The following is a 10992-nucleotide window of genomic DNA, read 5'->3' on the forward strand; positions in this document are numbered from 1 at the left end:
ACTTCTTTCCCTCATCCCAGAGAGAGATTTGTGGTGTGATGTGTTGGAATCGATGCCATGTTGCTTTGCATCACTCATTGCCCTGCTCAGGAAAGTGTAATTTCTAGGCTATAAATATTTCTAGTGAAGAGATAATGTTCTGGGTTTCTTCCCTTTTCAGCCACTGAGGTCACTAAGAGCTACCTTATTTATCATCCATATTTCATCTGCCAACCCTTTTGTTTACTGACCTTGAAAGAATTTCACATGCATTCATCAGAAAGGCATGTCCTTTGCTACTTTGGCATTTACTTGTCGTTAATAGGGCAAATGTGTGAAAAGTATTTTTGAAAAACCCATCCCCTTTCATACATTTCGGGATCATAATTTTGTTTCAGGGCTCCCTCTTTAATCTGTGTTATGTGTTTTCCATGGACAGAGGTCCTTCATCAAACCAGATAATTTTATTTGCTGAGAGATGCTTTTGTGCAAAACCTGATGCCTAATTTATGAGATAAGCCGGACTGACAACAAAATGACCTTCTCCCTCTATCTGGTTATTAAATTGTTTGTGATCTAATAAAATGCTGGTAATACACTCCATTTCAGCAGGGCTTTAATTTCCTACCTGACATTTAGATTAAAAAGTGTGTGGATTCAGGGAACAAATTTGTCACAGTCTGAAACAGCCTTGACAAAAGCTGAGCTCTGCTACCCACCAAACACCTCGGAGGGAAGAGTGGTGTGCAGCCCGTGACTCTGAGAAGGTAAAAGACTCAGCAAGGCAGGATTTCCCTCCTCTCCACACTCCTTTAGCTGCTGGATGACAGAGCACAGTAGGGAGGCAGGGGGACACGTCACACAGGGAGCTGCCCTGGTCCTGGCTGTCACCTTCACCACTGCTATTCATGAGATTGAATAAAAGCAAATCATAATTCTTTCTGTCACCCACATTAAAAACAAGTATTCCTGACTAATTCTGGAGCAGGGCTTTGTTTGCCAGTCAGAGGACAGTGATGCATGAGCTCTCTCACCCCTCTGTCATTCTCTGGGTATCCTCAGAGACAGCATCATCCCTTTATCCAGCCCCTCTGGCTCTGTCAATGCAAGCACACAAGGAAATGCTCGAGCCTGTTCTCCACGACTCCACTGCCTTCCTCGCTCGCTGCTCTCCAGACAAACATGGGCTCAGGAGTGGAATTAACCTGTTATCTCAGAGCAAGACACATTTCCATGCTGGAGGAAAATAAGATGTGTCTTCATACCAAAATGACTTTCTGAATAACACTATGTCTTGCAATATTTCAGCAAGCGTAAAAGTTCACTACTCTTCCAATACACTGAAGAATTCTCTCTGAAAAATCTAGATTTTCTTACAGAAGTAAAGTTACAGAATGAACTGGTTTTTTAGGACTGTATTATGAAATATTATTTTCAGCAGGCAGAACTCTCCACCAAGAAACTGTTCCATGGATCTCTAGCTTACACTGAATCAAGAGATGTTGACATTCTAACAGTTAGCTTCTTAAAGAAGTCTGAAAATACAGCCTTTTAGTAAATGGAGAGGAAAATTGAGTGGGAAAAACTGAGAGGGAAGAAGCCTCACTAACACAAAAATACCATAATGTATCTCAATAACTGTGGAAACTTGCCTCAATGAAACCTTAAATTTCTCTGACTCCTTCAGTCTTCACTCAGCCGCTTATTTTATGTCACTGAATTTGGCAATGCTTTCTGCAAAAAAAAAAAAAAAAAGGAAAAAAGTTTAGGAGCCTGGATAGCAAAGGTACTGTGTAGGCGAAAAGGAAAATGAAAGGAGAGCTGGGTCTTACTTCAGAAAGTTTGTAAAGCCCTAATTACCGTGGGCACCCACAGTGACATAACTCAGCCAAGAGCTCTTTGAGGTTCGCTTCTCATTACAAGATTCTTCTGTTGAGAGATCAGGAAAGAAGAAGAAAAAATATTTCTAAAGTTTCAGTGCTAGCTTTTATAAAGAGATCTTCTGCCTTAAGACACTCTGGTACCATTTCTCAGGTCTGTCTTGAGTGATTGCTGTTACTGTATATTCTGGTTTTTGCTTTACTTCAAACCTGCTTTCAATCTCAATTGATTCCAGAATATCTCATTTCTTCAGTCTTATTTCTCTGCCAAATCCTCTTATAAGGTTTTATTTTCCCACCCTGTTTTTTTGTATGTGAGTTTAGTTAATTCAAAATAAAATAAGAAATAATTTTAAAAGGCCAATATGTAGCTGTGGTGGTGCATCCCACCCTCCTCAGACCAAAGTGATCTGAAATCCTCATTAGGCTTTGGCACTGATGAACAGCACCTGGGCTGAGCCTCTCTTGAGCTTATCAGAAACACAGACTGCTTCTAGGAACTTGTGCTGTCTAATGAGCTCTGCTTTTTAATGAACAGCCTTGGAAACTTATTTCTCTTGCCTGAATAACAACTCAAGTGCAACAACATTTTTCTTATGGAACTTTGAAGAGCTGCCAACCTGAATTTTGGCCAGGATGGAAAATTGCTGTGGCTAAAGCCCTCTCTTGCAGCCCTATAAATAGAGGTTCAGAGTGAGACCTTTAGAGTTGTCCTGGACCACAGAAGGCTGTGACCAGCATCTCCATCTGAGTGGACACCTCTCAAAGCCAGTGAATTCTCAAGTTTTCTGTACTTGGAGGATCAGTGAACAATGATGGATCCTGGGCTGATCTCAAAGCTCAACTCTTCACCCACTGAGAAGATGTAGAAGCATCAAATGTGAGTCCTTCCCTGACTCTGAGAGGTGTTATTCACAGGTTTATACCTTGTACGTACTCGTTTAGGTCTGTGTGCGTGCAGTGTGAATACACTATATATATATATATATATATATATATATATATGTATGTACAGTGAATGTTCTCAAAGATTCTCGATCACTTTAGATTTGTAAGTCAGGCCTTTATAAGTTACTGTTGTGCTTATAGTAAATTCTATAGTATATTCTATAGAATCTTGTGTTAAATAGTTTGATTTAAGCTATCAAATAAGTGCTGTTGATTTTACATGCTGTTAAAACCTTTAGGACTAAACCTTTAGTCTAAACCCAAGTCCTGGGCTAAGTTTGGCAAGAGGGTCCACTCTGAACCTTGTGACTGAATGGGAATGGTTTTCCTTATTCCTTTCACTTGTTGTTTTTCGCTCTTACTACCTTAACTGTCCTTATCCCCAAAAAAGTAAAAATATTTGCTTTGTACAAAAGTCAGATTTCCACTTTTGTTGGGTCCTGGTCCCTTGAAATTTCAAGCTGTCCTCACCAGTTCTCCCTCACACTGATAAGGTGATCAGGGTTATAATACAGGCATGTTCAGGTAGAAATGTACAGGTTTTACAGTCCTTGGACAAGCAGAATTCACAATAACAAAGCAACATGGCACCTGTGGTGATACTTTATGATCTTACCTCCATATTTGACTGGATTTTAGTGGTTTTTGTTTACCCATCCAAAATTATCACCCCATCTTCAGGACAGATCTATCCTGGGCATCTCTGCCAGGGGAAGAACCCACCCAGAAGCTGCCTGCAGCCTTGGGAGACCAGTCTGCCCAGCTGGCCCAGCCCCCAGCAGCATCTTATCCCCTTTTCAGGCTGATGTGCACCAACAGCTCAGCTCCCTCATCTCTGTAATTCAGTCATGATGCATGCAGACAGTTCCTCCTGCAATTCCCACCTGGTTGTCTTATCTCAGGACAAGCCACATTTCCCATCAGAGACTGAAAAGGAAGGGATGGTGTGTGTTTGAGGGTTGGTGGGGAGGATGCATGGGAAGACCTGACTCCCAGCTTTACACTGGTCTTCTGTCTTGTGCTTAAAATCAAACTTTATTCCACACATCATGGTATCCATGAAGCCATTCCTTAGAAATACATCAGCTTGGGATGTGAGCATCCTGAATCTGGCAGGAGTCCACAGGTGAATAAAGGGGTAGTACCTGCAGCTAGAAAGACAAAGGAGAAAAGGGCTGATTAAAGAAGTGTACTCAGTCCCTTGAAGGCTGTTTGAAGCCTTTAGTTTGAGGGGTTTTTGGCAGTGCTCTTAATCTCAGTGAGTCTGGAGGATGAGTGGCACTGCAGGAGGAGAGCCCTGGAGCCATGCAGGTGCTGATGTGCTGGTTCTGCATCTTTTATCAGGAAAGAGACTGAGATGTGCATTTCTGGTGAAGACAACTCACCTCCTCATTTCTTGCTGCTCCTCTCTGTCTGCAGCACTGACACCTCTGCCTGGGAATGTGTGAAGCCAAGATTTTAAACAGTCTTACTTCATGTAGGATTGCTTAGGAATTCTGCCCTTACATAGAAAGGAATGAAAGTAATCCCAAATCAGATCTTCCCAGTGACAGAAACGTTCAAGGGCTCATCATGATGATCAAAGAAGCATTGCGAGTATAAACATATATAAACATTTTTACAGCTACTTTACCTCAGTGTGAACTGACACTGTATTTTGCCTTTTATTCAGGTCATGTCAGCATTGGTTCAGCTGATACAAGAATGATGGAAAAAAGAAGAATGTGTGTAAGGCTCATATAATGCCGACACAGTGTCTCACCTGCTTTGATAATGCAATAAAAATCAGAGATCAAGGAAACCTAATAGATGGTACAGTAGATGTCTGCAGCTTTATTGCCAGTAAAGGTGAGAAGCAATGGGGATGTTTCTCCCCCTTTCCATGGTCAATTATTCCATGTAAGAATAATGAGTGTCCTCACTGTTAGGGCATTTACTGTATGATTCATCTCACCTAAGTTTAGATGCCTGGATTTTCAATCTATTGCTGAGCTTGTCACCCTTGACTTCTTCTATAGTAAATGGACAGAAATAGGGGTTTTAAGGGTTCCATTCATTTGTCCTGTCACCTGTGTTAGACCTTAGGAAGACAGGACTCTCATCCTTAGCTCAAGGGATTATATTCATTATCACTCCCCTATCTGTCAGGAGAGCTTAGGTTAATGGGGATGTCTGTGTTTAATGATTTGAAGAATATTCTTTTCTAACCAAAGATGTCCTTTGTTCCTCTCCCCATATTGTTATGACCTCAAGTCCATATCATACACCAAAGAGCACTGAATTTGGAGGAACAGATGGAAAGAAGGGGTGACCTTCTTCCTTAGGACAGGCGCCACATCCTAGGACTGTCTGGCCATTTTCCACCTTACAAATCTCCAGCTATTGAAAATGAAGGTAAAAAAAAAAAAGCAACATGCTCAGTCTCTCTTGCTTCCTTGGATATCTTGGTTTTATGTTGAGTTTTGTCTTTTTAAATATTTAAATATAGAGTTTTTAGCTTGTTATGAGCACTGGAATTTTAACTTCATGTCTTATGGCATTTAGGGGTTCACACAGTGAACTTTCCAGGACCCAAAATCTATGGCAGGATTTCCATTGAGCAAAGGAGGTTGAACACAATAAGCAGCATGGTCCCCTCTGCTATTTTGGTGTGAATAAATTCAAATTTCAGCTCCTAATTTTTCAGTTTTTATCCCAGGAACCTGCCAACCAAACTTTTCCACACCAGCTACCAAGATTTGCATTCTCACTTCTTATCCTCAGCTCCTAAACTCTCACTGGAAAACATCTCCCCAGCTTCCTTCAAGCCAAGATATGCATCCTTACCAAACCAAGCGTGGCTACCTTTAAAGTCACCCTATTCTGTGGCTTTTTTGAAGTCAAAGAGGAAAGCAGCACTATTTCCATAGGAGATGTATTTGGGAGTCAGTGCGCCGGGAATTTATTCTTCCGTCAGCTTTATTCCTTTCAGCCATTAAAGCGTAAGTGGTTTTCACAGGGTTATGGCATGTTTGGCAGTTTGGTGCACTATAAAATATAATTTATTCACACTCATATTCCTTAAGCAATTCAGATTTATTTGTGTGTTTGTCTGTTTGTGTGTGCATTTTTTCCAGTGGTGGCTACATATTCACAAAGCTGCTTCTTTCCTGACTTAATCATCTCATCTCCAAACACTGATCCCTCTCTGTTATCTTACATTATTTAGTTTCTAGTTGGGTTTTTTTTTAATTTTTTTTTTTCTTTTAAATTTAAATGAATGCAATGCTGCTTAAAAGACCTGGGACTGACAGCCCTGAAGGGAGAATGCTGCTGTTTATCAGCAGGAAAAGTGCACTGCCAGGAGCTGCAGCCCAACCTAATCTGGAAGGAACAACTGCAGAACAGGTGGAATGCTTGGATTTAAGATCTGTTACCAACCAGTCCTTCATCTCACTAACACTCCTGAAAAGATGATTCATTACTAAGACTCTTAAGTATTGATAATTAATGGTAATGATTATGATTTAGCTCTCAGAAGAACTCGAGTTTTGTTTTCCTCAGCCTCATTTCTTTCCCCCTCTTTTATATATCAGAATATTTTTCAAGCATTTTGAGGCCATGGAAATGAGAGTTTGGCCTCCTCACCCCCACAGAGCAGAACAATTTAATGTCTCATTGGTTGTGGATGTCCAACACTTCTCATCAGTGGCTGCTGAAGATCCCTGTCTCTGTGAGACCTTCACATTGGGAAAATAAATCACATCAAAAAATATAATTACTTCACAGACCAATGGTCCAGCTGGGCAGAATACTTTCCACAAAAGGCAGGAATGGCTGTTTTGATAAACACACAGTAAATAGTCAAATAACAGGACAATTCTTACCTTCTGGCAGGTGATTCCTGCATGCCCAAGTTACATGGAGATTTCAGTATCTAGCAGCAGTCACAGATTTATCCACTATCAGTCTGTTCATTCCCCTTCAAAATGCCCTGAGTTTTTGGGGTTTTTTTTTGTATTTCACTGTATTTTGGGAGAGAAATTGCTTCGCTGCTTGGTCTGATTGCTCCGCTGCCCAGCCCTAAACAAGAATCACTGAATCATTAAGGCTGGAAAAGACCTTAAAGGTCATCAGGTCCAATCTTTGACCCAACTCCACCATTCCTACTAAACCACACACAAAGTGCCCCATCTGCTCTGTGCTTTGACCACCTCCAGGGATGGTGACTCCACCACTTGCAGAGAGCAAGACAGTGAATAATTGTTTCCTGATCATAACAATTTCCATCATTCATAAGTTTATAAAGCTCTGTCACATCATTCATTAATCACGTACTTTCCGGTTGTCTCTTTTCAAATAAGAGAAAAACCAAGATTCTAAACTCTCTCATAGTTTTCCAAAGGGAAAAAAAATGTGATCTGAGGACCTCCATTTGGGAGGCATTTTCAGGGATAGAACCATTCCCAGACACCCTGAGCAGTTATGATGCTGTTTGGCAGTGTTCACACTCTGTATAATGCCAGTTGTGATGGAATTAACAGGTGTCCTGAAAATAACAGGAATAAAAAGTCTGTGCACTTGAAGTGTTCCTGTTGCTGCTCAGATCCACAAAACCCAGTACCCCCAAGTTCAGATTTCTGTGTCAGGCTATTTCAAATGATTTTGACTTCTTTTTTCTAAATGCAGGAAGACACATTCAAATTGCAAGGGGATTTTTTAATAGTGAAATATAATTTCCTCTTAGATGTCAAACTCAAACTTGAATTCTTCCTCTCTTTTTCTGTTATAACCAGGATCATAATGTTGCCATCTCTAAATTCAAAGATACACACTGAGAGATTTATCAGGGTGGATATATTTAAGAGTGCAAATGATCAGAGTGAGTGGCATATTTAGTTCTGGTGATCAGTCTGCTGGAGGACAGCAGAGCCACACAAGCAAAGCAGCTCTCTCAGTTCTATGGCAGTGATGCAGTAAAGGCATCCAGGTTCAAATCTGAGACCAGACATGCCTGAAAGGAATTGTTGCTGCCTGAAAAACTGCACATCAGTTGTGAGGTTTCTCGAAAAGACTCTCACAAATTTAAAACAGCAAGGAAATTAGTTTTCTCCCTCATGGAAGGAATGACTTCCCTTGACTTTTCCCTCCTGGCTGAAATGTCAATCCAAGTCTCCGAGATGAGAAAACACATACCCAAGGTCTATAAAGAGGAGGGGGAAATCATATACAAGATATCCTAGTATATTAAAAACCTAGCAGGAAACATTTGCAATATCCTGTAGAGAATATCAGAATATAACATCTGTGTGTGTAACCCAAGCTGCAAAGCTGTGTGCAGGGGGCTGGCATAGGATCTTCTTGCAAAAAATACTCCTTTTTATCCCAGGGCTAGAACACAAATACAGGCATATGGAGACTGTGCTTTTGAATATTTGCCATTTGAACTCTTAATTCCTGTTATTATGACTTCAAAGCCACCTGCCACCCTAAAGAGAACATTGAACAATACAATGCACACAGGGTTTGTTTATTCCCTTGGTTTTTAACCATGATGGGTTTTGATTCAGGTTTGGAAACAGTTTAAAAGGGTGACCAAATTCTGTCTGCTTGAAGCAATCCCAGAGAGGATCTTGTTTTTCTCTATCCCCGTATCTCTCTGGTCCAGAGACTGATCTGATCCCTCCAATTTAGCACATTGATGCCCATCTTGGTGATTTGTTTGCAACCCACAACATGGATTGCAATATGGAAGTGCCGGACAGATAAGAGAATAAGACTGAAAGGGACCTTCTCAGTAAAGCTCTAATTTGGCTGGTAACCAAAACATACCAGGAGTTGTTTGGTTCCTAAACTGTAAAAGAGGCTGTGATTGAGTGTGTAATCCCCACTGTCCAGGAAAGGATCACAGAGCTGCCAGGGCTTTCCTGTGTCCACTGTACATCTGCATTTCCTCACCACAGGGACCTGTTTCACCCCTCACCCAGGCTGTAACCCCTCACACTGTCCTCCGCCTGGCCAGTGCCCCAGATTCATCCCACACTCCCTCTCCTGAAGTCTGGGATGTGAACAGCTCCAACTCCTTAAAGACCAGTTTAACAGCAAATTTCCTGAGTCTTGCTCTTTTGTGGCATACTGTGTTCTCCTAAGTCTCTCCACCAGCTCTGAGAATAAAAAACAACAGGCTGCAGGGTTCAGCTTCCCAAAATTTCACCTTGAGCCAGATCCTTTGTCACTGAGTAGAGAAATGAGAGGCTATAATGTGCGGAAACCTTGGTGAACTAAATTAAACCTGGAGAGGTCTGTTTTGGATACCACCAGTGCAGATGATGTTGGGAAAATATTTTCCAGTGCTGGCTGATAAAAGATTTTCTAAGTGGGGGTCTCAGCCTTAAGAAAGTGACAGCCAAGTTAAATCCTCAGGGCTTTTATTCCAACAGGGAATTGTGCCATCATCTGTAGTGAGAACTGGAAGAAAAGGTCTCATGGTCCTGAAAACACGATATTTTTCCCCAAAATTCACAAAGGAAGACTGAATCTGTCATCATTTGCCCATATTTTGGCAGAAACTATAAAATCTTTCTCCTAGCCCAGCCCAAGCTGTTTTCTGAAATATGATGATTCCCAACCTCCCAGTGTAGGCTCCATCTCAAGAATCTGAAATTCCTCTTGTTCATTAGGCTGCAAATGGGCAAATGCCTCACTTGGTGAAAAACTCCACAGATGTGGGGAAAACTTAGCCAACAGATTTTCACGGTAATGATTTCCCCTCATCACAGAAACAAAGGCACAATTAAGGGACGGGAAACATCCAAATTATTTACTGATGATGAAAAGAAGGAAATTGGATTCATGTTTTCCAACTTCGAATATGGGAAAATGATGTTGCCCTGCTTTCTCTGGGCCACGAATCTTGGCTGTTGTCATTAGTCTTTTCATTCCTTCTATTGTTCTCTCAAGAAGCTGCAAATTGTCTATTTTCATCAGTTACTGAAACCACAGCAGAGCTGTTGCACTTAGAATAACAAAGGACTGGAACTATGAAAAATTCAGTTTTCTTGAGGGGTTACAGAATGGCACAGAAGTTTAGGGAAATTTCCTCTGGATTTACCAAAATGGGAGCCAAGGTAGTAGGGATCTCCTCCAGAAAATAAAATAAAATAAAAAATAAAATAAAATAAAATAAATAAAATAAAATAAAATAAAATAAAATAAAATAAAATAAAATAAAATAAAATAAAATAAAATAAAATAAAATAAAATAAAATAAAAACCAGGAAAATTTTTCTCAGGAAAAAGTTCCCCTTTAGACTGTTCTTCAGATTTTGATTGGAAAAAAGAAAATTACAAGCTCTAGATTTGTCACTGGATGAAGAATTGATATGCCTGGGCCCAAACTGTGTGTATAATCCATTAGGATCTGTTGAAGAGAGGAGAATGCAAATCCACAAAGACATTCCAACTCCTTTTCCCAGGGATACAAGGTTGGCAGCTGCTTCTAACTTTCCATTAAGAAAGCTAACCCAGAAAATCCACGGATGCACTTTCTGAACACCAGCACCAAAATACTGCCACTGTGGAGATTTATTCATCACCCCTGTGGGATCAACAAACCAACCAGGACAAAACCACACCTGCAGAGGTCAGACAGGAGCATTTCTTTGAGATATTGCTCAGCTGCTCAGGACCCGAAGAGAAAGGTTCACCTGCCCCTAAATGTCAAGGTCTTGACCAAAGTTTGACTAGGCAAACAGGAAGTGCCAAGGTGCTGGTGATTTTTCACTTCCAGTATAATAAATCCTTCCCACTGTTTGTGAGATTCATGGATATACCTCGTATCTCCTGCATTTCAGAGGGTTTCCAGTAATTGGAAGAGATCTTCATTGGAAGAGACACATCCATGTCCTCAGCTTCTGGTTCTGGTGCCACCTCTCTCCATGGGTCCCACAAATCCAAGAGGAATCGACACTTTTATCACAGGGGCTCTGCTGGAAATCTTTAAAATTTGTGTTTCCAGCTGTATTTATTATCTAAACAGGGCAACTGAAATTCAGCACCCAAAAGTTAGGGGAACATTTGCCTTCAATTATGTGAATTATGCATGATCCCAGAAATAGAAGCATTTTGAAAATTGGCTCCTAAGAATTTGAAAAACCCTCAGAAGACGCAATATTGAACATAAGAGAAGATCCCAAGAAGATATTTT

General features: G+C 40.7%; 1 long non-coding RNA gene across 1 annotated transcript; it reads left to right on the plus strand.

Annotated features, from left to right (window-relative positions):
* Positions 1-2326: 2326 nt before the first annotated feature.
* On the plus strand, positions 2327-9249 carry LOC111925236 (uncharacterized). Its single transcript, XR_002862135.2, has 4 exons — positions 2327-2739; positions 4480-4655; positions 5061-5201; positions 5571-9249. It is a non-coding gene; the product is annotated as an uncharacterized LOC111925236 (long non-coding RNA).
* Positions 9250-10992: the final 1743 nt, after the last annotated feature.

This window comes from Cyanistes caeruleus, chromosome 1 (assembly GCF_971803275.1).
Source record: "Cyanistes caeruleus chromosome 1, bCyaCae1.hap1.1, whole genome shotgun sequence".
In the NCBI taxonomy this organism is placed as follows: Eukaryota; Metazoa; Chordata; class Aves; order Passeriformes; family Paridae; genus Cyanistes; species Cyanistes caeruleus.